General features: G+C 36.3%; 1 pseudogene; it reads right to left on the bottom strand.

Annotated features, from left to right (window-relative positions):
* Nucleotides 1-656: 656 nt before the first annotated feature.
* On the bottom strand, nt 657-21874 carry LOC100728314 (olfactory receptor 52K1-like; annotated as a pseudogene).
* Between the last annotated feature and the right edge of the window lie 1953 nt (nt 21875-23827).

Raw genomic sequence — 23827 nt, forward strand, 5'->3', positions numbered from 1 at the left:
AAGCCTCAAACCCACCTCTCTCCTTCACTGCACCTGGAAGCCTGAGGGAACTCCAGCAGTCTGGGCGCAGAAATCCAGAGTCCTCCAGACACGCAGAGAGGCCAGTGAGGGCACCCCAGATCTGCCCAGCTCTTCCTCTGCAGACCTATCAATAATATACTGTTGATGAAGATGATTGATTGGCATGTAGGTTGCCCTAACCTACAATGAATCTTGATTTTCTTTCATACAAATATTTTTCTGAAACAAATCCATATGTTTATTTCCATCTTGGCTTCTGCTTGCAGAAGACTCAGATGAGGTCAAATCATTGAGAGTACTTGTCATTTACACTGCAGTTTTGTGTATTTGATGAATATGAATACAGATGGGAAGGTACCTGGGTCTCTGTGGCATCAGCACATCCCTGTTAGACACACACATAAAATGATATCTTAACAGTGCTCTATTGTAATTCTAGTTCAATCAAAGTACAATCCTATAAGCAGAAAGGAGAAAGCCAGGAAGGAGAAAAGAAAGGAAGGAAAACAGAGTCAGGAAACCACTTTCTGTGGCCCACTCTTTCTGCAATCCAGCTGGCTGGGGTGTTGGGCCAGTGAACTGTCAGTTTTCCTCAGTGTTCATTCTATCCCAGGATTATTGCTGGGACTCATAGTCTATACATTTCCTCTGCATAGGCATTTCGCCACCTTGCCTCATATTTCCTTCATCCTTAAACCATAGATGACAGGATCGAACACCAAGAGTAAGGGAAAGAAGAGATTGGCAAGGGGGATGTAGGTATAAGGTGGAATATTGTGACTAATGTGGTGTGTAACAGAAGAAAAGAATGTAGGCACATAAGCGATGAGGGTGACAAAGAGGTGGCCTGAGCAGGTGCCGGAAGCTTTGAAGGTTGCATCTTTAGATTTAAGACTCATTACAGCCTGAAAGATGAGGGCATAGCAGAAACCAATGAGCAAACCCCAAGCAAATCACAAATAGTACGTACATATAATTGGGACTGGTGTGGTTATAGGTTATTTTCACCACAATCGTGTGGTACAACTGTGTGTGAGGAATGACCATGTGGCAGAAAGTAACTGTTGAAGTAAGAGGCATGGGCAGCATGAGAATCACACTCTTGTTACATGGGCATCATTCCCAGATATCCAACTAGAGAACGGTTCAGTGTTGTGTTGTAGCTCACACACAGCTACAAAGTGATCAAAGGCCATCACAGCAAGTAGAGCTGATCATATCACAGATGCTTCATGGGTGAAAACATCTCTGTGCAACAGGCCTTGGTAGCTATGTCGAAATTATTGAACCAAGACAGGCACAGGAGTTAGGATATCAGAGCTAGACTGGATATGAGGTCAGCCCCCATCAGCAGAGCCAAGAACAGGCACATGGGTGTGTGGAGTGTGAGCTCTGTGATTACCAGGAAGAGCACAGCACCACTGCCAATGAGGGTAGCCAAAAAGGTAAAAGAAAAAGGAACTGACAGCCACAGGGCTGTGATACTAAGCCAGATATGCCTATCAGAGTGAAGGTGAGGGATGAGGCTGGGATGACTGAAGATGAGCATGCCAGTGACTGTCGTTGGCTACTGAACGAAGTTCAAACATCTGCCAATGAGACATGGGTGGTGGAGGTTTTGTTTCTAATGGTTTTTTGAGTTGGAGCCAGAAAAAAAAATGACAGAATGACTCTTTGGAATCATATAACCTGCAGTTTGGTGTTAAATCTGTCTCTAAACATCTTTATTGTTTTCACAATAAAATTGTTATGAGGTTTTACCTCCTTTTCTTCATATGGGATGTTATAGGGTATCTTTATTCGCAACTCTCCCAGATCCACAATATGATAATTAATTTTTTTTCTCAATTTATGAGTAAGAATAGGAAAAAATATTCTTCATCCTTGAAGAAACAGTAAAAGAGCCTGAAGAGCCATTTTATTTTCACTGGGAGACCTCTGATACATACGAAGAGAGGATATATTCTTCCTCACCCCTTGTTCCAGGAGAGTGAAGCTCTTAGGGGAAATATCTCTTGAGTTTTTCCTTTAATATGTGGTCGTTCTTGCAGAAATTCACTCCCTGGAGACAATTCATAGTGAATCTTACTGTCTTCAAAGCAGTTACCTATACCCTCAGACTTATACTATCAAACAAAACAAAAACAGGTTTAAATAAAATCAGTCAAGACAAGACAGTGAAAGCAATACATGTCTTCAAACTAAGTTAATAGAAAGTAAAAAATGATTACAATATATTCTGCTATCCGTGGAATAGCTGCCCATGCTGTCCAACCTAGTACAATTAGAAAAACTGGAACAAAATATAACTAAAGTAAGCAGAGTGATGAAAACAATATGGGTTTAAAATCATGATACAAGATTAACAGTGTCCACTGCCTTTCCTTTTTAGACAATTCTTCCACTTTCACTTTCATAGGGTACACTGTACATGTTATATCCTACAAACTCCTTTTGTTTTTAGATTAGGAAGGCAACCCATTATTGACCTAAGTGTTTCTGAATATTTTGACCCCTGAGCATGATCTCAAGATGTATTCCTTTTCCTGCAAGAATCTCAAGGGTTTCCTTCCTTATAGCTGAGTAGTTCTCCATTGTATAAAAGTGTTATGTTTTTCCAGCCAATATACAGCTGATGGGTGAGCTGCCCCCACTTTTTTCAGGCTCCCTGTCACATAGAGCACTATATTTTCATCTTTGACTTTCAGTCCATAAACTCTCTTTCAGGTTAATTATTTTTCTTACATAGAGCATCTTGATGGATGCTATCTTCTGTTCCACTCTTCTTGTGTTTCTTTTCATTAGTGTATCAAGGTCATCCATGTTAGTGATTATGGCCAACATTCTGTGCCATGGTATTTTTCTGCCATTGGTTGTCTACTTTCCCCCCTTCATTCCACTGTCTGCCCCATTCAGTGAGCCCCCTCTGCCACTGTTTCTGAAACCATGGTCTTTTTTCTCTCTCTCTCAAATGTCCTTCAGTATTTTTGTAGGGTTGGATTGGTGGCCACGAACTCCCTTCCCCCAGTTTCTTTTTGTCATGGAAGCATCTTGTCTCTCCATTAATTTTGAGAGATAGATTTTCAGGGTTCATGTTATTTTCTTTCAGGGTTTGGAGTACTTCATTCCCAGCTCTTCTTAATTTGATGGTTTGTGTGGGAAGTCTGTCATGATTCTGATCGGTTTGCCTTTACAGGTGATCTGTTTCTTTTCTCTGACAGCATTTAATATTCTGTTCTTGTGTTTAATTTCTGGGATCTTGATTATTATATATCTGGGTGTAGATCTATTATGTTTATAGATGGCTTGGGTTCTGTATTCCTCACTTACCTGAATATAATTTCCTTTTCCTATGCTGGGGAAGTTTTCTTTAATTAGCTCTGTAAATAGCTTTTATATTTAATTTGTGTTTATCCCTGCTTCTTCACTCACATTTTGTATTCTTAAATTAGATTTCCTTTTGTCATCCTCTAACCCTTGTATTGTTACTTCCTGGTTCCTTGTTTATTTTTTAGAGATCTTTCATTTAATGATCACAAGTTGCAAACCTGATTTCAAGGTTTGACAGTCTACCTTTAGTTTCTTTCAAACAATTTTGCAGATTTCAATGAAGATTTTAATTTCTTGGTAATCTTTTTAATCTCTTTCATGTATTCTAAATTTTTTATATACTTCATTGAATGTTTCCCTCCTTTTTCTATGCTCCTCTGTTCTTCCATCTGTGTCTTCTTGGGAGGTGCCTAGCATTTATTTTATTATTTTTCTTATGTCTTCCTTTACTTGTATTAATATTTCTGTTTTAAGTTCTTTTGTAGCTTCATGAAGTGTCTTTATTTCAGAAGCTTTTGCTTCAGAAACTGCATGTGTGTAACACCTGATCTCTTCTGTGTTTACCTCTCTTGTGCCAGCTGCTTGTATTGGGGGCCAAAGACTGCCTTTTGTTTCTTCCTCTTGTCTTGTTCCTAGTATATGTATAATGGTGTCCCCAGAACTTCCTGTATTGGTTATAAGTACTCTGAAGTGTGCTGGCTAGGGATTGCTGCTTCCCCCAGTCTGCTGGTGACTACTAGAGTATAAGCAGGGGTAGAGCAGGCTTGACCTTCCCTCTGAGCTGGTTAACCACTGGGAGTCTTCAACACATTAGTGTGTGCCACACAGTTGGGGCTGGTTAGAGATGGCTTTAGTGAAACTTTGGCCTCAGCTATTGGATTGTTAACAGGTGTGGACTCAATCCAAGCAATTTTCAGCAGTCTGCTCTGCACTAGAAGTGAATGAAGCTAGTTGCAGTTTTTGTTCAGGGCTTATCCTACCAGACTGTAAAATGGTGCCTGGCCATTTGCCCACTTCCACAGAAGGACTGAGTCTTTCACACTCATCATGAGCCCATGCAGTTCTCCTGCTCCTGTTCCCCTTCAAGATCATATCTTCCCACTAAGGCCTTTGGGTTTGTCACCCCCCACACACAACTTCACTGTGACCATGCATTTCTGGATTCCAATGGTGCTTTGCATACAGTGGGACCAGTTGCAGTGAGAGTGTGTCTGGCTTCCATCTTTTAAGTTTTTTCTTTTCTTTTCCATTCATGTCTTTTCTTTCTTTCTTTCTTTCTTTCTTTCTTTCTTTCTTTCTTTCTTTTCACTTTAATTTCTTACTGGATTTTTTCCTTCTGGTCTTCTCCAAAATGCTGTATTCTAGTATCTGGGCTGTTTCTCTCAGAGAAGGATTTCACTTTGCTTATTGTTCTGCCGTCTTCCCAGAATCTCGAAAAATTTAGAGAAGTAAAATTCACCTTAGCTTCGAACAGTGAAAAAAGTCACTCAAGTGGAAACCATTGTAAATGGAGGGGGAAAAGTAAAAAGTTGTACTATCAGTAAATGTAGCTACACTCAGGAAACAATGAGAAATTCAGTGTAACCTTTTTGTTAAGTGTATGGAGTCGTAGGAACAAGGTCAGAAGTGGAATTTTGACTGTTTTGTTTGTCTAGAAGACTTTCATATCCCTCTCATTTTTTCTTGGCAAACTCATGTTCAGCTCACCCATACCTTACTTCTACTCTCTTGGCTTCATCATGGCTCCTATATCTGTGCTTCTCTTACATGACACTTAAACTACATTTTTTCCCTCTCATTAGCTGATGATTAATAAGTCTTCAATAAAGAGAAGGATTACTTACTATACTTTGTCATATGGGATAAAATTTTTGTGCTGTTTCTCTCAGAGAGGCTTTTTACTTTGCTGCTTATTTTTCCACCATCTTCCCAGAATCTGGAAAATTTTAGAGTAGTAAAATTCACTTTAGCTTGGAACAATGAACAGATGGGAAACAAACACAAATGAAATAGAATCAGTGAGAGATAATGGAAAACAATATACCTGAAAGATGAGGATGCGGAAGAGATTGTTTTTAATTATTTCAGTCATAAGTTACTTGGAGATGTTCCACTCTAATCTTACCAATCTCTTTTTTTCCTGGTGATTAGAGATTTCCATTTAAATCTCAATGTGAATCTGCCTCCTTCATGTTCTGTGAAGCACTACTTCTCACTTTTGCCTGAGATAGGAAGAAAAATGCATTGAAAGAAGCTCACTGTCTGCCCTGGTTGTCTTTCTGTGTTTCTTTTTACAGAACAGCACACATATAAGTGTTGTTGTTACAGCTGGCTCACCTCTTGTGCTGTATAAGTGAAATTTTGAACTCTATGGCTTTGGCTTTCAAGAACTTGGCATATCCATGACTCCCCAGGGTCAAAAGAAGAAGGAGGTAAAAGTAATTCATTAGGGTATCCCATAGGCCTTTTATCCCAGTGGTAATATGAGCAAGACCCAGAGGAAAAGGGATCACTATGATCATTCCATTTTCAGATAATGGTAAGTCTTTTCATGTGTGTACTGTTGTAACTCTTCCCACTTTTGTCAAGAAAAGAACAGTGTTCTGGTAACATTATTATCCTATAAAGACAGAGACTTCTATCATAATCTGGATTTTGTCTTTTGTTAGTGATATTATTCTTTATTTTGAGGTGGTGGACAATGGTTGTAATTCTTCATAATAACCTAGCTGATATTTAGAAAAAAATTGTTTTATGTTAATAGTATGTTTTATTATAGGACAGTGGTTCTGTCCTTCTCAAACACCATATTACCTTAAGTCTTTCTTAACTATGAAATTACATGTATAATATACTGAATATCAAAAAATACATATAACATCCTAATTGACATATAGATGATCAATAAAAATAATTCATAATGAATGTAATGGTTGTTTGTATAAACTATGTAATAGATATATAATCATACCTAATTGTTTAACACAAATGTGTTATAACAACAAATAATACATTTTTCAATACGTAATCCTCATGCATGAAAAGAACAAAATCCTAATAAAGAAGTAAAAAATTAATGTCTGAAAATAGGACAACTACAAAAATAGAATGAATATAATGTCCTTAAATACAACATGTTCCATGGTCATCAGTGATTAATATATTTTGATAAAATTCTGAACAAATTACACAAAAAGAATTTTCAGATTACCAACAGTTTTTTGGAAACATCTCATCACTATTAAAGCGGTACAAGATGGTGTGCATTAGCATCCTTGTAAAAATAACACATATTGATCCTCTTGCAAATGTGAGGGTCAGCAGTCTACAAAAGATGTCAGTAGAGTAAAACCATGGTGTTAGCAGGGTTGTGTATCTTCTGGAGGTTCCAGTGGAGAAACTGATTCCTTGATTTATAACAATATAACAAACTATGAATATATAACATTCAGAACATTAAACAAATTATATTTAAATGTGGCATAGCATACCATACAATCTTCTTCATATACTACAATTTCTTTTCTGTTTCATATGTGTTAATTTCATGATTCTCAAAAGTAATATAAAGGACATCTTTTTTTGTACTCAGACTGTAACCCAGGACCTTGTGCTTGCCAGGCAGGTGCTGTAGCTCTATCCCTGGCCCTAAGGACATTCTTTTATTTAAAGAGAAAAAAACAAAGCAGTAAAAGGATACAAGTAGTAAAGGATTTCAAGAAAAAAAATACAGTAAGAAATCACTAGTTAATAGATTACATATTGTCATCTTAGAAACAGTTGTCCAAATTACAAAACTGAAGCATACAAAGTAGACATTCATAGTGAGATTGCAGAAAGTTCTGTTCAGTGATCCAACAAAAACTCAGTAATATGGTTTTCTATCCTACATACTTAAATATATATTCAGTTATATCCGTTAGGCCATTTTTTCCTCTCTTTTTTTACAATAACAATTACACTTTTTGGGTTTTGTTACTGCCACAGTTCTTGTTATTTTTTTTTGAAAAGAATAAAACCAAATTTGACAAAACAAAACAGAATCAGAACAGGATGATGGACACAGTATATGATGCAATGATAGAATACCAGGTGATCAAAACTGATTGTCATTATGCCTCTTGCTATCCTGAAAAGAGTTGCCTATATCATCAGGTATAATAGAATTAAACAAAACAGTATGGAACAAGACCAATAAAACCTACACTGGAGACCTTACAGGACTTCAAAAGAAGATAATCATCAAGCCATAATGGGCATCATACTAAATCTTATTGCCTTCAAAGTGGTTGCCTCTACCCTCAAACCTGGTACTATCAAACAAAAAAGAATATAGTAAAATCAGACAGAACAAGATGGAGAGACAATACTGGGGTTCAAATCAGGTTAATAGGATAACAAAAAAGTTACAGTAATATATCCTACTATTTTTTAATTTAGTTTTCCCTTAATTCAAAATAAGAAAAATAATTTAATTTTAAAAAGTGGGAGATTGAGATAAAAGAGGAGGTAGTAACAGAACAACACATATCAGAACCAAAAAATTTACATCACTGTGTTTCACCACCAGATAACCTAACTTAATACTAGTCAGCATAGTATCTCTTTCCTTGTATTATTTGAGTATAACTTCATATACTATAGCATCAAACATATCATGACAGTGTTAAACCATTCAAGATAATGTAATCATTACAGGGTATTTAGAACCAGCTAATAGAAAATGATCAAAAGTATCTATATTATCTCTTCTCCTATAAAAAATTTTTGTTTATACTATCACACACAGTAAAATATAGTAAGGTACAACATGTTAAAACCCATGAAAACTGACGAAAAACAGCTTGATTCAACTTCTAGACAAGATGATATTAATCAGCACTAGCTATTATGTTGCCTTGTTTTCTTCAAAATTGTTAATCGTACTATCACAGACAATAAAATCAAACAACCTAGATTAAAACCATTCCAATTAATGAGTCAAAACATTATATGGCTTCAAACCAATATGATTGGGAATCATGATTACTACATACTTTTATGTATTCTTATTTCTTACACTAGGGAAACTATTCAGTATTTATACATGTGAGTTTGATTTATCTCACTCATGAGTATGGTCTCAAACTGCATCCATTTATTTATAAATATCTCAGTGTGATCATTCTTTATAGCTGAGTAAGTACTCCATTGTATAAAAATACCACAACTTTTTTTTTTTTTTTATCCATTCCTCAGTTGATGGACACTTGGGTTGTTTCCAAGATCTGGATATTACAAATTGCACTGTTATAAACATGGGTGCACATATATTATTGTGCTATGATGCTTTTAGGTCTTCTGGGAATATGCCTAAAAGTGGAATAGCTGGGTCAAATGGGGCTTCCAGTTCCAGTTTTCTGAGAAATCTCCAGACTGACCACCACAATGGTTGCACTAGTCTACACTTCCACCAAAAGTGCAGGAGAGTTCCTTTTTCCCCACAGTCTCTCCAGCATTTCTTATGGTGATTTTCTTGAACTTGGCCATGCTTTCAGGAGTGAGATGATATCTCCGTGTGGTTTTAATTTGCATTTCTCTAATGACTAATGATGATGAACGTTTTTCATATATTTATTTGCCAGTTGTATTTCTTCATCTGAGAATTTTGTATTCATCTCAGATGTCCATTTTTGAGTTGGGTCTTTGAGTTTTGGGGTCTGATTTTTATTAATTCTTCATAGGTTTTAGAAGTCCTTTGTCTGAGGTGAAGTTTATAAGATTTTTTCCAAGTTTGTGGGTTTTCTTTTTACTATGCTGGAGATCTCTTTGGATGTTCAGAAACTTTGTAATAAGAGGTGATCCCAATTATTGACTGTGGGAAGTATTTCCCATGCAGTTTGAGCCTTATTCATGAATTCTCTACCTACTGCTATGTCTTCAAGGTTTTTACCCAATTTTCCTTCCAATATATTTAGTGTTTCTGTTTTAATACTTAGATCATTGATCAATTTAGATTTTATTTTAGTACATGGTGGTAGGCATGGAACTAGTTTTAGTTTTTGGCATAAGGAGAGACATTTTTCCAACACCATTTATTAGAGACTGTCGTTCTTCCTTTGAACATGTCTGGCTCCTTTATCAAAGATAAGGTGGTTGAATATGTTTGTAGTTGTGGTTGTATCTTCTAATCTATTCCACTGATTTTCAACTCTGTTTTCGTTTTAGTACCATGTTGATTTTACTGCAATTCCTTTATAGTATCACTTCAAGTCAGGTATTGTGATGCCTCCTGCCTTGCCTTTGCTGCTTAGAACTGTCCTTGCTATTTTAGGTCTCTTCTCACTCCAGATGAATTTTACGAGTGATTTCTCAAGATCTATGATGTATGTTGATGGTATTTGTATCAGGATTCCATTGAATCTGTATAACACTTTTAGGAGAATGGCCATTTTCACAATAATTATTCTTCCTATAGAAGAACAAGTGATTTTTTTTTTGATTTTCTGAGATCATCATCAATCTCATTTTTCAGTGTACTACAATTTTTCCTGTATAGGCCTTTCACTTCTTTTGTGAGAGTAATTCCTAAATATTTCATTTTTTGGTAGCTAGTGTAAAGGGTGTGGATTCTCTTAATTCCCACTCTCTGTGATTTTGTTGTTAGTGTATAGGAATGCTATTGATTTTTGAGTATTGATTTTGTATCCAGCCACATTGCTGAATTTATTTATTATATCTAGGAGTCTTTCAATGGAGTTTCAGGGGTCTTCTATGTAGAGTATCATGTCATCTACAAATAATGATAATTTAACTTCTTCTTTTCCTGTCTTTATGCCTTTTATTTGTCTCTCTTGTCTAATTGCTCTGGCTAGTATTTCTAGTAGTATATTAAATAGGAGCAGTGATAAGGGACATCCTTGCCTTGTGCCTGATTTTAAAATAAAGGCCTTCAATTTTTGGCCATTTAGTATGATACTGGATGTTGGTTTCTCATCAATGGCCTTGATTACATTGAGATAAAGACATCTATTCCAATTTTCTGCAAGGTTCTCATCATAAATGAATGTTGGAAATTATCAGAAGCTTTTTCTTCATCTATAGAAATGATCATGTGATTCTTACTTTTGGCTTTATTGATATGGTGGATTACATTTATTGATTTACATATGTTGAACCACCCCTGCATGCCTGGGATGTAGCCCACTTGGTCATGCTGTATGATCTTCTTGATCATATGCTGCATCCTATTTGCCAATATTTCATTGGGGATTTTTATATTTGTGTTCATTAGGGAGATTGGCCGGTAGTTCTCTTTTTACAGTTGGGTCCTTCTCAGGTTTTGGTAATAGAGTAATATTTGCTTCTAGGAACGATTGAGGAGGGATTACTTCCCTTTCAATTTATTTAAGATTTTAAAGAGTGTTGGCATTCCAAAGGAGACTATTGTCTCCTTTGGAAGTCCTGTACTGTTTACAATGCTTAAGTTTTATTGGTCTCGTTCTCTACTGTTTTGTTCAACTTTATAATATCTAATGAGATAGACAATTCTTTTTAAGGAAACAAGAGACATTGTTGATAACCATTGTTGATAGCCTTGTTGAAGCTACTCTTCCCCCCCCCCTTTTTTTTCTTTTTGGTTCCTGTTGCATGAAGTATGGTTTTCCATCCTTTGACTTTCAGTCTGTGAGTATCCTTTTGGGTTAGATGGGTTTCTTGTAGACAGCATATGGTTGGATTCTGTTTTTTTGATCCATTCTGCCAGTTTGTTTCTTTTAATTCATGCACTGAGACCATTAACATTAATGGTTATAACTGTTATATAGTCTTTTATTGTTGACATGTTATTCTTTTGCTGTTGCGTCTTTATCTTTCTGTTCTGTTTAATTGTCGTCTTTGTTTAGTTGTTTTTTCCTAAATGTTTCTAGGCTGCTTTTCATTATCCTTTGTAAGGCTGACTTGGTGATCATGAAGTTCTTCAGCTGTTCTTTGTCATGGAAGTATCTCATTTCTCCTTTAATTTTGAAGGACAGTTTTCAGGAAACATCAGTCTAGGTTGGAAATCATTTTCCTTTAGGCTGAAACACTTTACTCTGTGCTCTTCTTGACTTTTTGTTTAATGCTGAGAAGTCTGCTGTGATTCTGATATGTTTTCCTTTATAGGTTATCTTTCTTTTGTCTCTGACAGCTTTTAATATTCTATTCTTTTTTCAGTTTCTAGGATGGCAATTATTATATGTCTTGGTGTAGTTTTGTTTTGGTTATGGCTATAGAGAGTTCCATATGCTTCACTGATCCTGATATCAGTTTCCATTCTCATGTTTGCTAAATTTTCGACTATGACTTCTGTAATATCCTCTGCAATCTTGTCTTCGAGGTCTTAAATTCTGTCTTCACTTTCACTGAGCCAGTTTTTACAACTTTCAATGAAATATTGGGTTTCCTATATATCTCTTTCCATCTCCATGTAGATTCTCATCTGGGGATATTAATCACTAGTAATTAATCACTAGTTTCACTCTCATTCTTATGAAAAGCTTTTCAAATTTTGGATATTCTTAATCCATAATTGTTTGTTATCACCAGCAGATGCTGACATTATTGAGAATTTAGACTGTGTATAATTTATTTTTTCTGCAAAATCTGGCATTGTCTCTTGCAAACAGCAGGTGCTTTTTCAGGTACTTATATGACTTGCTTCTTTCAAGAAGTTTGGTTCCATTATTGGCCATCTGGCTTACAGAGCCTTATTTAAAAGAAACCACCACTTATTGATGAAATTTTATATACTTGCATCTGCAAATATATTAAATTATGCCAAATGAAAAGGTTAAACATGAATCAGTATAATTTAGAAGTGCATTGTAATTATGTATTATATTCGAAATGGCTGTACAATTTTAAAGCAAGATTTAAAAAATTCAAGAGCAAAACATATTGATTACTTAATAGCAGTCAACAGAAATTAATATTGGAATCCCTCATGGACAGAACTGAGCCATGTCCCTAACCCAGATCTGGGAATCCCTATGTTTAGGTAGGTGATAGTTTTAGGTCTCTTTTATTTATACCTGATGGATCACATTCAACAATCTACCTCTTGGTGATGTTTCTCCCCAATGGCAACAATTTCACAATTAAAGAGCATAAATTCATATAATTTACCAATATTTGAGGTGGGTGCTTTAGTGGTGTGCACTGTTCCAATTAAGATCAGCAAGATATAAAGTGGCTGCTGTGTTATAGCATTCCATGTGTAATACCATTAGAATAGGAATGTGGACTTGAAAGCTCACCCTATTTTTTGTTTGTCTCTGGCTCAAAAGATGGAATACATGCTTTGGTTTTTATCCAAATTCCCCATTGTATAATCTTCATTGACTTCTAGTTTTCTGCCAGGTCTGGGCTATGGTAGCAATTAATTAAGGGGAAAAATTAAAAAAAGTTAGCAGGATATATAATAGTAACTTTTTTTGATTTCCTGTTAACTTGTTTTGAAGTCCTGTAATACTCCCACGATCTTGTTTTGACTGATTAGAGTGTTCCATTCTGTATGAGAGTATCAAGTTTGAGGGTATAGGCAACTACTTTGAAGGAAATAAGATTCACTAAGATGCCCATTCTGGTTTGACTATTGTCTCCTTTGGAAGTCCTGTACTGTTTACAATGCTTAAGTTTTATTGGCCTCGTTCTCTACTGTTTTGTTCAACTTTATAATATCTAATGAGATAGACAATTCTTTTTAAGGAAACAAGAGACATTGTTGATAACCATTGTTGATAGCCTTGTACTCTGTTTTACATCATGTGCTATGTCTATCCTTGGTTTGACTGACAGCTTTGTTTTGCCATACTTGACTTTATTCTCTCCCAAAAAATAGTAATAAGAACTAAGGAGTAATAAAACCCCAAATGTGTAAATTTTGTTGTAAAAAAGAGAGGGAAAAAACGAGCTCTAAAGGATACAACAGCAAGTGTGTTTAGGGGTGTTAAATAGCTGACCATATTAATGTTTTTGGTTGGATCATTGAACACAACTGTTTGCAGTCTCCCTGTTTCAATGTCCACTTTGAATGTTTGATACTGTGATTTGAGCAACTATCTCTAAGATGATAATATGTAATCCATTAACTGGTGATTTCTTACAGTGTTTTTTTTTTTTTTAGTTCTGTATTACTTGTACCCTTACACTACACTGCTTTGTTTTGTTTTGTTTTTTCTCTTTTTCCTTTTAAATAAAATTTTTAAAAAATTCTTCATTGACCTCTAGTTTTCTGCCAGGTCAGGGCTCTGGTAGCAATTACATAAGTACACCTCCTTTATTTGAACAGATTGTCTGCAGCAAATCTCTCCAGGGACCAATGGCATTGGGTGTGTTTTTTTTCTGCTCCAGGACTGTAGTGTGACTATCATTAGTAGCATAGATGGACTGTCCACTATTTCTTGTATTTTTGTTTGTTCTTGGATTATATTCTGTTTACAGTTCCATTTTATTGGAGAAGACTTAAGATATGTGTTCAAATGATTGGCATCCAACATTCATAATCTCAGTTCCAAAATCATTTTTGTAGAGAGTATTTTTAATAATCATATACAAAGTGGCCTCTCAGCCTGCTATGGTCCCTCTAACATAGTAAGTAACCCTTTGCATATAACAGTTAGCATTACCTGAAATAACTTTTAATTATTTCTTGTTTAATGTCTTGGATTTATCTTTAGAATGCACATATTTCTTGTCTTTGTTTCTTATGATCTTACCCTCAGCACCAAGAGTGTCTAGCACATATTAGGTGTTACATGTATATTAAATAAGAAATATGTGGTTTTAAAATTTAGTCAGCATGCCGTGTTGTGACCTGTGGTCACTCCTCAATTTGATCAATAGATTTCTTGATCACATTCTAGTGTCAGTTGGAATATCTCTTTTGATATTTCTTACATGCACACATTAGTGATAGAGAATGAGTACCCACTTCTGGATAATATTAATGTTACTAAAAATCCTTAATTTTTAATATTATCATTACAGTTTTCCATAGTCTGAATGATTATAGTTTGTTTCTGTTTCTTATTGAAAATTAGTTACAATGTATTCTATGGGTCATGTGTTCTGCTAAAATTTTTTATAAATTAAAAATCTAAATATATATATATATATATATATATATATATATATATATATATCTGTGAAGATCTCTTTAAGGCAAGCTTTAAATCTACAATATGTAGGAGTGGGGGCTCTGAATTGGCAGCACAACACCTGCTTACAAAGTGCAAGATCCTGTGTGTGATTCTTAATACTAACAAAACAAAACAAAATACAACAATCTAAAACCCAACAAACAAACAAAAGCAATCAAACAAATAAAACAAAACAGAAAATAATAAGATAGGCCCAGTAACCACTGAGTAGCCAAAGCTGCCTATGCTCTGCCTCTCAAGTGGAAAGTGTGGGCTGAGAGTTCCATCCCATGGTGCAGCTTCAGCACATCACTCTGAGCCTGGCAGGACTCTATCCAGTTTCCACCATCACTGAAGGACAACTGAGAAGGTGCCTCCTGACCTAGTTGGGTTCTGCCCAGTGACCCCTGAGTGGGGTCTGCATGCTGCCTCGCTAGCCTGCATGCTGCCTTGCTAGCCGAAATTGCACACTGAGTGTTCCATCCCACACTGGGGCATTGGAACATTGGTGGGAGCCTGGTAGGTCTCTACTCAGCATCCCCCATCACTGAAGGACCAGCAGGAAGGTTGCTCCTGGCCTAGTTGGGCCATGCAAGCTGACCCCAAGTGGCCCAGAGACACCTGTGCTAGGCCTCACTAGCCAAAGGTATGTGTTGAAAGTCCTATACCATGGTGCTGTCTCTATGCATCACTCACCCTGGAAGGACACTGCACAGCATCCACCATCACCAGACGACCACTGGGAAGTTCACTTCTGGCCTAGTTGGGGACTACCTAGTGACCCCAAGTGATCTAACATGGACTGCACTGTGCCTTGTGAGCTGAAAATGTGTGCGGTAATCTCCACTCAGCCCTGAAGCCACCAGACATTGCTCAGAGCCCCATAGCTGGGAGTCACCTGGTAAGGCCTGTCTAAAAACCTCCACTCACCTATGGAAACTCCCTTCAGTGGGGATAGATATTCTCAACCTAAGAAACAATTGAGAACTTGCCTTCAGTTTCCCTAAGGGAATATAGGAAAATAACAAAATGAAAGAGCAAATGAACTCTGAAATCTCCAGCCCATCCCAAACAAGCCTAAGAGATATGGACATAGAAGAAAATATAAGCCATAAGTCTGAAATGATAGTGATTAAAGTAAAGAAACAACTCCAGGAAGTTGTAAAAGAATTCAGATCAGAAATAATCTACATAAAATAAGAAATGATAACTGTAATGAAAGAAATGCTGAACACATCTCAAGAAGACATAGTTAAAAAATTAGAGGAACACTACAAAAAGATGGATATCTTGGGTGAACATTATAAGAAACAAACATAATGCATGAAGCAGATTCAAAGAGTCATCCAGGAATTAAAAATTCGATTGAAAGTTGGCAAAACTGCCTCAATGAAAGTGAAGATAGAATTTCAGACCTCTAAGACAAGATTTCAGCTAGTTAACAGGAAAGACCTTTAAAAATAACAAGGAGTGAAGAAATAACAATTCAATAGTTGCAAGATGATTCAAAGAAAAACAACATAATATAGATAAGGATAAATGAAAGATAAAATGACAACACAAATGATATCAAGAGGCTATTTACAGATGTAATAGCTGAAAATTTCCCAAACATGAGAATGGAAACTGACATACAGATCATTGAACCATATAAAATTCCAAATAATCATAACCAAAAGAAAACTACACCCAGACATATAATAATCATCATCCTAGAAATCCAACATAAGAACAGAATATTAAAAGCTGTTAAAGAGAAAAGACAGATCCTCTATAAAGGTAAAACTATCATGATCACAGCAGACTTCTCAACACAAATGTTGAAATCAAGCAGAGCATGGAGTAAAGTATTTCAGATCCTAAGGAAAATGACTTCCAACCCAGACTGATGTACCCTGAAAAACTGTCTTTCAAAATGAATGGAGAAATAAGATACTTCCATGAAAAGAAAAACTGAACAACTTCCTGATCACCAAACCAACCCTGCAAAGGATACTGAAAGGCATTCTAGATACACATAGGAAAAACCACTAAGCAAGGTAGACAGAGTGGAAAGATAAAGATGCAACAGCAGAAAGATAACATGTTAAACATAAATCAGTATACATCAGAAGTGAATAGATTCCTAGAAAGCTGGGTCAAGAAGATGTAAAACTGCTGAATAATCCAATTTCTATTAATTGAAATTCAAAATGTAATTAAATCCTTACCAACAAAAAAGAACCCATGCCCAGACAGATTCACTGCAAAATTCCACAAGAAATAAAAAGAAGACTTAATGGTGACACTCCTCAAAATCTTCTATGAAATATAAAGGGAAGAAATGCTTCCTAAATTGTTCCTAGAAGCAAATATTACTCTAGCCCCAAAACCCGAGAAATATCCAACTAAAAAAGAGAGCCTCAGGCCAATCTCCCTAATGAACATAGATGCAAAAATTCTCAATAAAATACTGGCAAACAGGATGCAGCAAATCAGCAAGAAGATTATACACCAGGACCAAGTGGAATTCATCTCAGGAATGCACGGATGGTTCAACATACATAAATAAATAAATGTAACTCACCATATTAATAGAGCCAAAAGAATCACATAATTATTTCTATAAATGCAGACAAACCTTTTGATAAGGTCCAACAGTCATTCATGATAAGAACCTTACAGAGAATTGGAATAGATGGTCTTTACCCCAATATGATAAAGGCCATCTATGACAAACCAACAGCCAACAATACACTAAATGACTAATACCTGAAAACCTTTACCTTAAAATCAGGAAGAAGAGCAATGTTCATCATCACTGCTCCTATTCAACACAGTACTGGAAATACTAACCAAATAAATTAGACAAGAGACAGAAAAAAGGAGTAAGGATAGGAAAAGAGGAAGTTAGATTATCATTATTTGCAGATGACATGATACTCTACATAGAATACATCCAATACTCCACTGAAAGACTCATAGGTACAATAAATAAGTTCAGCAATGTAGCTGGATACAAAGTAAACACTTAAAAATCAATAGCATTGCTATACACTAACAGCAAAATCACTGAGAGACAAATAAGACAAAGCATACCCTTAGCACTAGTATCCAAAAAAACTGACATACTTAGGAATTAATCTAACAAGAGAAGTAGAAGGTCTATTCAGGGAAAATTATATTGTCCTGAAAAAAGAAATCAAGGAGGACCTCAGAAAATGGAAAGACATTCCTTGTTCATGGAGAGGAGGAATAAATATTGTGAAAATGGCCATTCTCTAAAAATTTTATACTGAGCCAATGTAATCCCAATAAAAATACCACTGGAATACCTCATAGATCTAGAGAAATTACTTTTAAAATTCATCTGGAATCTGAAGAGACCTAGAATAGCAAGGGCAATTCTAAGCAGCAAAGACAAGGCAGGAGGCATCACAATCTCTGACTTGAAGTTATAATTACAAAGCTACTGTAATAAAATCAACATGGTACTGGAATAAAAACAGAACTGAAGATCAATGCAAGATATTAGAAGATACAACTACAGTTACAAACACACTCAGCCACCTCATCTTTGATAAAGGGACCAAACATGTTCACTGGAAAAATGATAGTCTCTTTAACAGATGGTGCTGAAAATATTGGCTCTCCATATGCTGAAAATTAAAACTAGACCCACACCTATCACTATGTATTAAAGTCTAAATGGATCAAATATCTAAATATTAAAACAGAAACACTAAATCTGTTGGAAGACAAAGTAGGTAACAAATCTTGAAAACATAGGGGTAGGTAGAGAATTCATGAACAAGAATCAAACCACATGCAAAATACTTCACAGAATCAATAACTGGGATCACATGTTATTAAAGAGTTTCTGCATGTTGAAAGAAATCTCCAGCATAATGAAAAGAAAACCCACAAACTGGGAGAAAATCTTAGTGAATGGTTCCTAGGACAAAGGACTTCTGTCTAGAACATATAAAGAATTGAAAAAAATCAACTCCCAAAATTCAAAGATGCAGTCCAAAAATGGGCACCCAAGATGAATACATAAGTCTCAGATGAAGAAACACAAATGTCAAATAAATACATGAAAAAATGTTAATCATCATTAGTCATTAGGGAAATAGAAATTAAAACCACACTGAGGTGCCATCTCACTCCAGAAAGAATGGCCAGAATCAAGAGAACTACTAAGAACAAATGCTGGTGAGGCTGCAGAGAAAAAGAAACTCTTCTGCACTGTTGGTGGAAGGGTAGACTGGTGCAACCACTGTGGAGATCAGTCTGCAGATTCCTCAACAAGCTGGGATTGGAAGTCCCTTTTGCCCAGCTATTCTATTTCTGGACATATTCCCAGAAGAACCGGAAACATCATACCACAGTGATATATATGCACCCATGTTTACAGCAGCACAATTTGTAAAAGCCAGATCTTGGAAACAGCCTATGTGTTCATCAACTGAGCAATGGATATAAAAGATGTGGTACTTTTTATACAGTGGAGTACTGTGCATCTATAAAAAAATGTCTAGATGCAGTCACCCCTCTGTACTCTTATCCCAGACTCACTTACTGAGGAGATGATGCATGGGGTCTGGATCCATGGATGCAGGATCTCTAGTTAGTTCCAGAAGTACTTGTGGCAGTTTTAACTCTAATACCTCAGGACCCTACCCTCTGAGAATCTCTCAATTCCACCTCTTCTGGGCAGAAAAGCCCCTGCTGGGACATTTGGCTAGGTAGATGTCAGAAAAAATATTTTGTTTGTTTCTGCAAAGAGCTCGTCTGGTAACCCAGACATGATTTTGCTGTTTGTGCCCCTTAGGCAGGAAGTCAGTCTCTTGGGTTCGGGGATATTACATACATGTACAGGTATTTAAAAGCTCAATTTCATGTTCAGTTTGTATCTTCCACAGATTGCATAAGCACACTGAGGCATTTTGGGGAATTTCTTACACTCATTGATCAGATAAGTACAACCCAGGCAATTAAGTGCATCTCTGTTAATATGCATGACAGTTACAGGATGTTATAACGATTAAAATGGAAGAAAAAATGAATAAAAGCTTATTGAGAAATTTTATTATATGCTGATGAATTGGCCAGCATTCCATTACTGGAACAAATTACCTGCCATAGATAACTCAAGGAAGGTGGTGACTATCTGGCTCACAGTTTAAGTATTTTAACACCCTGGTCCTTGACTCCATGGTAAAAAATGTGATGGTGGAAGGGCACTGCAGAAGGAAATTGCCTGTACAATAGTAACCTGAAACAGAAAGGTTTTTAAAAAGCCATAGGGAGAGGAAAGGTCTATGGCAAGAATATTTCCTTCACCATTTGCTGCAGGCACTTATTTCCTGCAACTTCCACTTACTATCATCTCATTCAACTGTAAATCAATGGATTAACCCATTGATTAACTTAGAACTCCTGTGAAGTATTGTTTACTATTTAATGGCGATCTTTCAATACAGTGAAATAAAATCCTATTATCTTCTTTATGTGATACTGAATGTTCTTTTAATCTTAGTCTATTTTTTTATACAAGAAAGGTATCTTCTTGACACTCTTGCTGCAGTAGGTGTCATAGGGAGAAGGACCTTGAGTCTCAGAAAGTCGCTCAAAATTATTTCTTTTAAAAGTATGTGAGAAAAGCAGAAAATGAGTAAAAGAAAGAAAAGAGTAGGAAAAATAAATAGTTTAGCACAAAGAAAATCATAAAAACAAAAGAGCAGAAACTGGCATGACCCACCCAGCTCCTGGGATTTTTGGAATTAAGGATCAAAAGAGGATGAGAAAATAAAGAAGAGACAAAGCTGATGTCAGTTTGAGTCCTTAATCCTCCTAATTGGAGGAAAGGTATTGCCCAACCAATGCAGCATGTTTATTTATATACTGTGAAAGATAATGTCAACTTTAGTACCTCTCCCTAGAAGCCCATTGCTTGGATTGTCTAGGGGCTTGGTTTTTTTCTGGCTGTAGTAACTTCATGTGGCTGATCTGGATGTTCTTTGTTTTCTGGTAGGGTCGTGTCTGGTTCATGCCCCAGGTCAATTTCCAGCTTTCACAGCTTCTAATTATCCATCTCTTTTTTGTTGTTGTTGCATAAGATGTGTGGTTAGTTGCAGCTGGAGGAGCTGGGTGGGAGAACTGTATTAGATCTTTTTATTTTAAGTGTAGTCCAAATATTTTAAGTCCCTGAATTCTTCACTTGAAACCCTGTGCAGTCCATTAATCCATGACAGTAGTCAGCTACCTGTGTAGCTGGCAATTGTCAAAAGGTATTAGTGATTTGAGGTTTTTTTTTTTTTAAATAACATATTGTTTTAGCATTGTTTTATGTACCTCTAGTAGTTGTATGTTTTCTGCAGGATGTTCAAGATCAAGGTTAGAACTGTTTTAAAAACAATCAGTTTTTGTTATCTGTAAATGTCAGTTACGTCCCCTCAAGAATACCTTGGAGCCAGCTATAGCACCTCTTAATTCTCCTATTGGTGTCAGCCATTTAACTAAGTCAGGGCCATTGCTTGACCAAGTTGCTTTCTGTGAAAGCTTGGGAGATTTTTGTTCCTGGTGACTCTCCCTAGGCACACCACAGACTGATGATTACTCTCCTCAGTGGTCTCACAGCCATCTTGATCAGGAGACCAGGGACTCACTGAGTTTAGGATGACACAACAGAGGTTCTCTTATGTTCAGGGTCGACATTGACCTTAGAGGGCTAGGGCCAATTGGCTATTCTCTTAGCCTATCTGTCTCTTTAATTGTTGGTCTCTGTTCCTCAGTTGTTGAACATCCAGAAGAAGAGACTGATAAATGTATAATGCAGTAGAGGCATTATCATTTTATCTAAATATCAAATACCTTACAACATAAAATGGAACCATTACTTTTTTAATTTTTTTTTATTTTGAAGAAAATAAAAACAAATGAGAGAAAAAAATAGAGTCAATCAAGACAAAAAGGTGAGCATGGTACATGACTTTAAAACAAACTACAAAGAGATCAATAATGGCTACCATAATGCCTCTTGTTATCTTCAGAGTACTGCACATATCATCAGGCATAATAAAATCAATTTCAACAGTGCAGGACAAAACCAATAAAAATAAAACAATGGAGACATGATAACACTTCAGAAGAAGGTAATATTAAAACCAAGAGGGGTATTGTAGTGCATCTTGCTGTCTTCAAAGTACTTCCCTAGATCCAGGGGAGCAGAGGCTGGCCCTGCTGCCGCCTCTCCCACCCGGGGCCCAACTACCACTGCTGGGGACCCGAAGGTGAGCGTCCAGCCAAGCGGAGGCCGGCCCTGCTGCCACCTCTTCCACCCAGGGCCCAATTACCACCTCGGGGGAGCGGAAGGTGCGCATTCAGCTGAGTGGAGGCGACTCCAGTCCGGCCCGGAAACTGTGCAAATTGAGGAAGCTTTAGGTGTACCTGAGAGGAGCCTGGCAAGCCTCTTTTAATCCAGGGACTCCACTGCCCAAGGAGGGAGCTACTACAAGAGTAGTTCCAAGAGCCCAGGACATAAGAGTCAATTTACAACACAACCAGGGGAAACTCTGAAACAACACTTGAAACACAGTAATATAGGAAAATGACAAAACGAAAGACCAAAATGCAATCTCAAACACCCAATCCATCCCCCAAGAAAGCCTAGGAGCCATGTACATAGAATAAAATACATGCCATATACCTGGAATACCTGAAACAATAGTAACAGAAATAAAAATGCAGCTCCAGGAAGCTTTGAAGGAATTCAAACTAGAAATACTATATCAGGCAAAAGAAGAAATAATAAAAGAAATGAAGGAGATGCTGAACATATCTAAAGAAGACACAGCTAAAAGGAGGAACTAAACAGAAGGATAGAATCTCTGGATGACCAATATAAGAAACAAACAGAATATATAAAACAGATGCAAAGAGATATACCAGAAATCAAAAGCAACATTGAAAGTTGTAAAAACTGCCTGAATGAATGCGAAGATAGAGTTTCTGACCTCGAAGACAAGATTTCAGCCAGTCAAAAGGAAAGGAAAGATTTTTTAAAAATAACAAGAAATCAAGAAATAACAATACAACACCTGCAAGATGATGCAAAGAAAAACAACATCAGGTTGATAGGGATAAATGAAAAAAGAAGGAGATAATACAAAGGATGTCAAGAGGATATTTAGAGAAGTAATTGCTGAAAACTTCCCAAACATGAAATTGGAAACTGATATCAGGATCAGTGAGGCATATAGAACTCCAAATAGCCATAACCAAAATAAAACTACACCCAGACATATAATAATCACCATTCCAGAAATCAAACAAAAGAATAGAACATTAAATACTGTCAGAGATAAAAGACAGATCACCTATAAATGAAAACCTATCAGAATTACAGCAGACTTCTCAACACAAACAATAAAGGCAAGAAGAGCATGGAGTGAAGTATTTCAGAGCCTAAAGGAAAATGATTTCCAACCTAGACTGATGTACCCTGCAAAACTGTCCTTCAAAATTGATGTAGAAATAAGATACTTCCATGACAAAGAACAGCTGAGGAAATTCATGATCACCAAGCCAATCCTACAAAGAATACTGAAAGACAGTCTAGATACACTTAAGAAAAAAACACTTAACAAAGCAGACAATTAAATAGAACAGAAAGATAAAGATGCAACAGCAGAAATATAACATGTCACTAATAAACCAATATATGACACTTATAACCATTAACATAAATGGTCTCAATGCACTAATTAAAATAAATAGACTGGCAGAATTGATGAAGAAACAAAATCCAACCATATGCTGTCTACAAGAAACCCATCTAACCCAAAAGGATACTCGCAGACTGAAAGTCAAAGGATGGAAAACAATACTTCATGCAACAGGAACCCCCCCCAAAAAAGCAGGGGTAGCTATTCGGTTTGCAGACAATGTGACATTCCAACCAGTAATGATCAGAACAGACAAAGCAGGTCACGACATACTGGTTATGGAAAAACTTCAAGAGGAAGAGATAACTATCTTAAATATATATGCACCAAATTCCAAAGCACCCAGTTATATAAAACAAGTAATATCAGAAATGAAAAACCAAATCAGCAGTAATACAATTATAACAGGAGATTTTAACACACCATTGACACCAATGGACACATCAATAGGACAGAAAATCAGCCAAGAGATAAAAGAACTGAATCACACCTGTGAACAAATGGAATTGATAGACATATACAAAGCATTCCACCGAACAACAACAGAATACACATTTTTTTCAGCAGTACATGGGTCATTCTCTAAAATAGACCATATATTAACTCATA

This window comes from Cavia porcellus, unplaced genomic scaffold (assembly GCF_034190915.1).
Source record: "Cavia porcellus strain 051 isolate PalLab524CR breed Dunkin Hartley unplaced genomic scaffold, mCavPor4.1 scaffold_9, whole genome shotgun sequence".
NCBI lineage: Eukaryota > Metazoa > Chordata > Mammalia > Rodentia > Caviidae > Cavia > Cavia porcellus.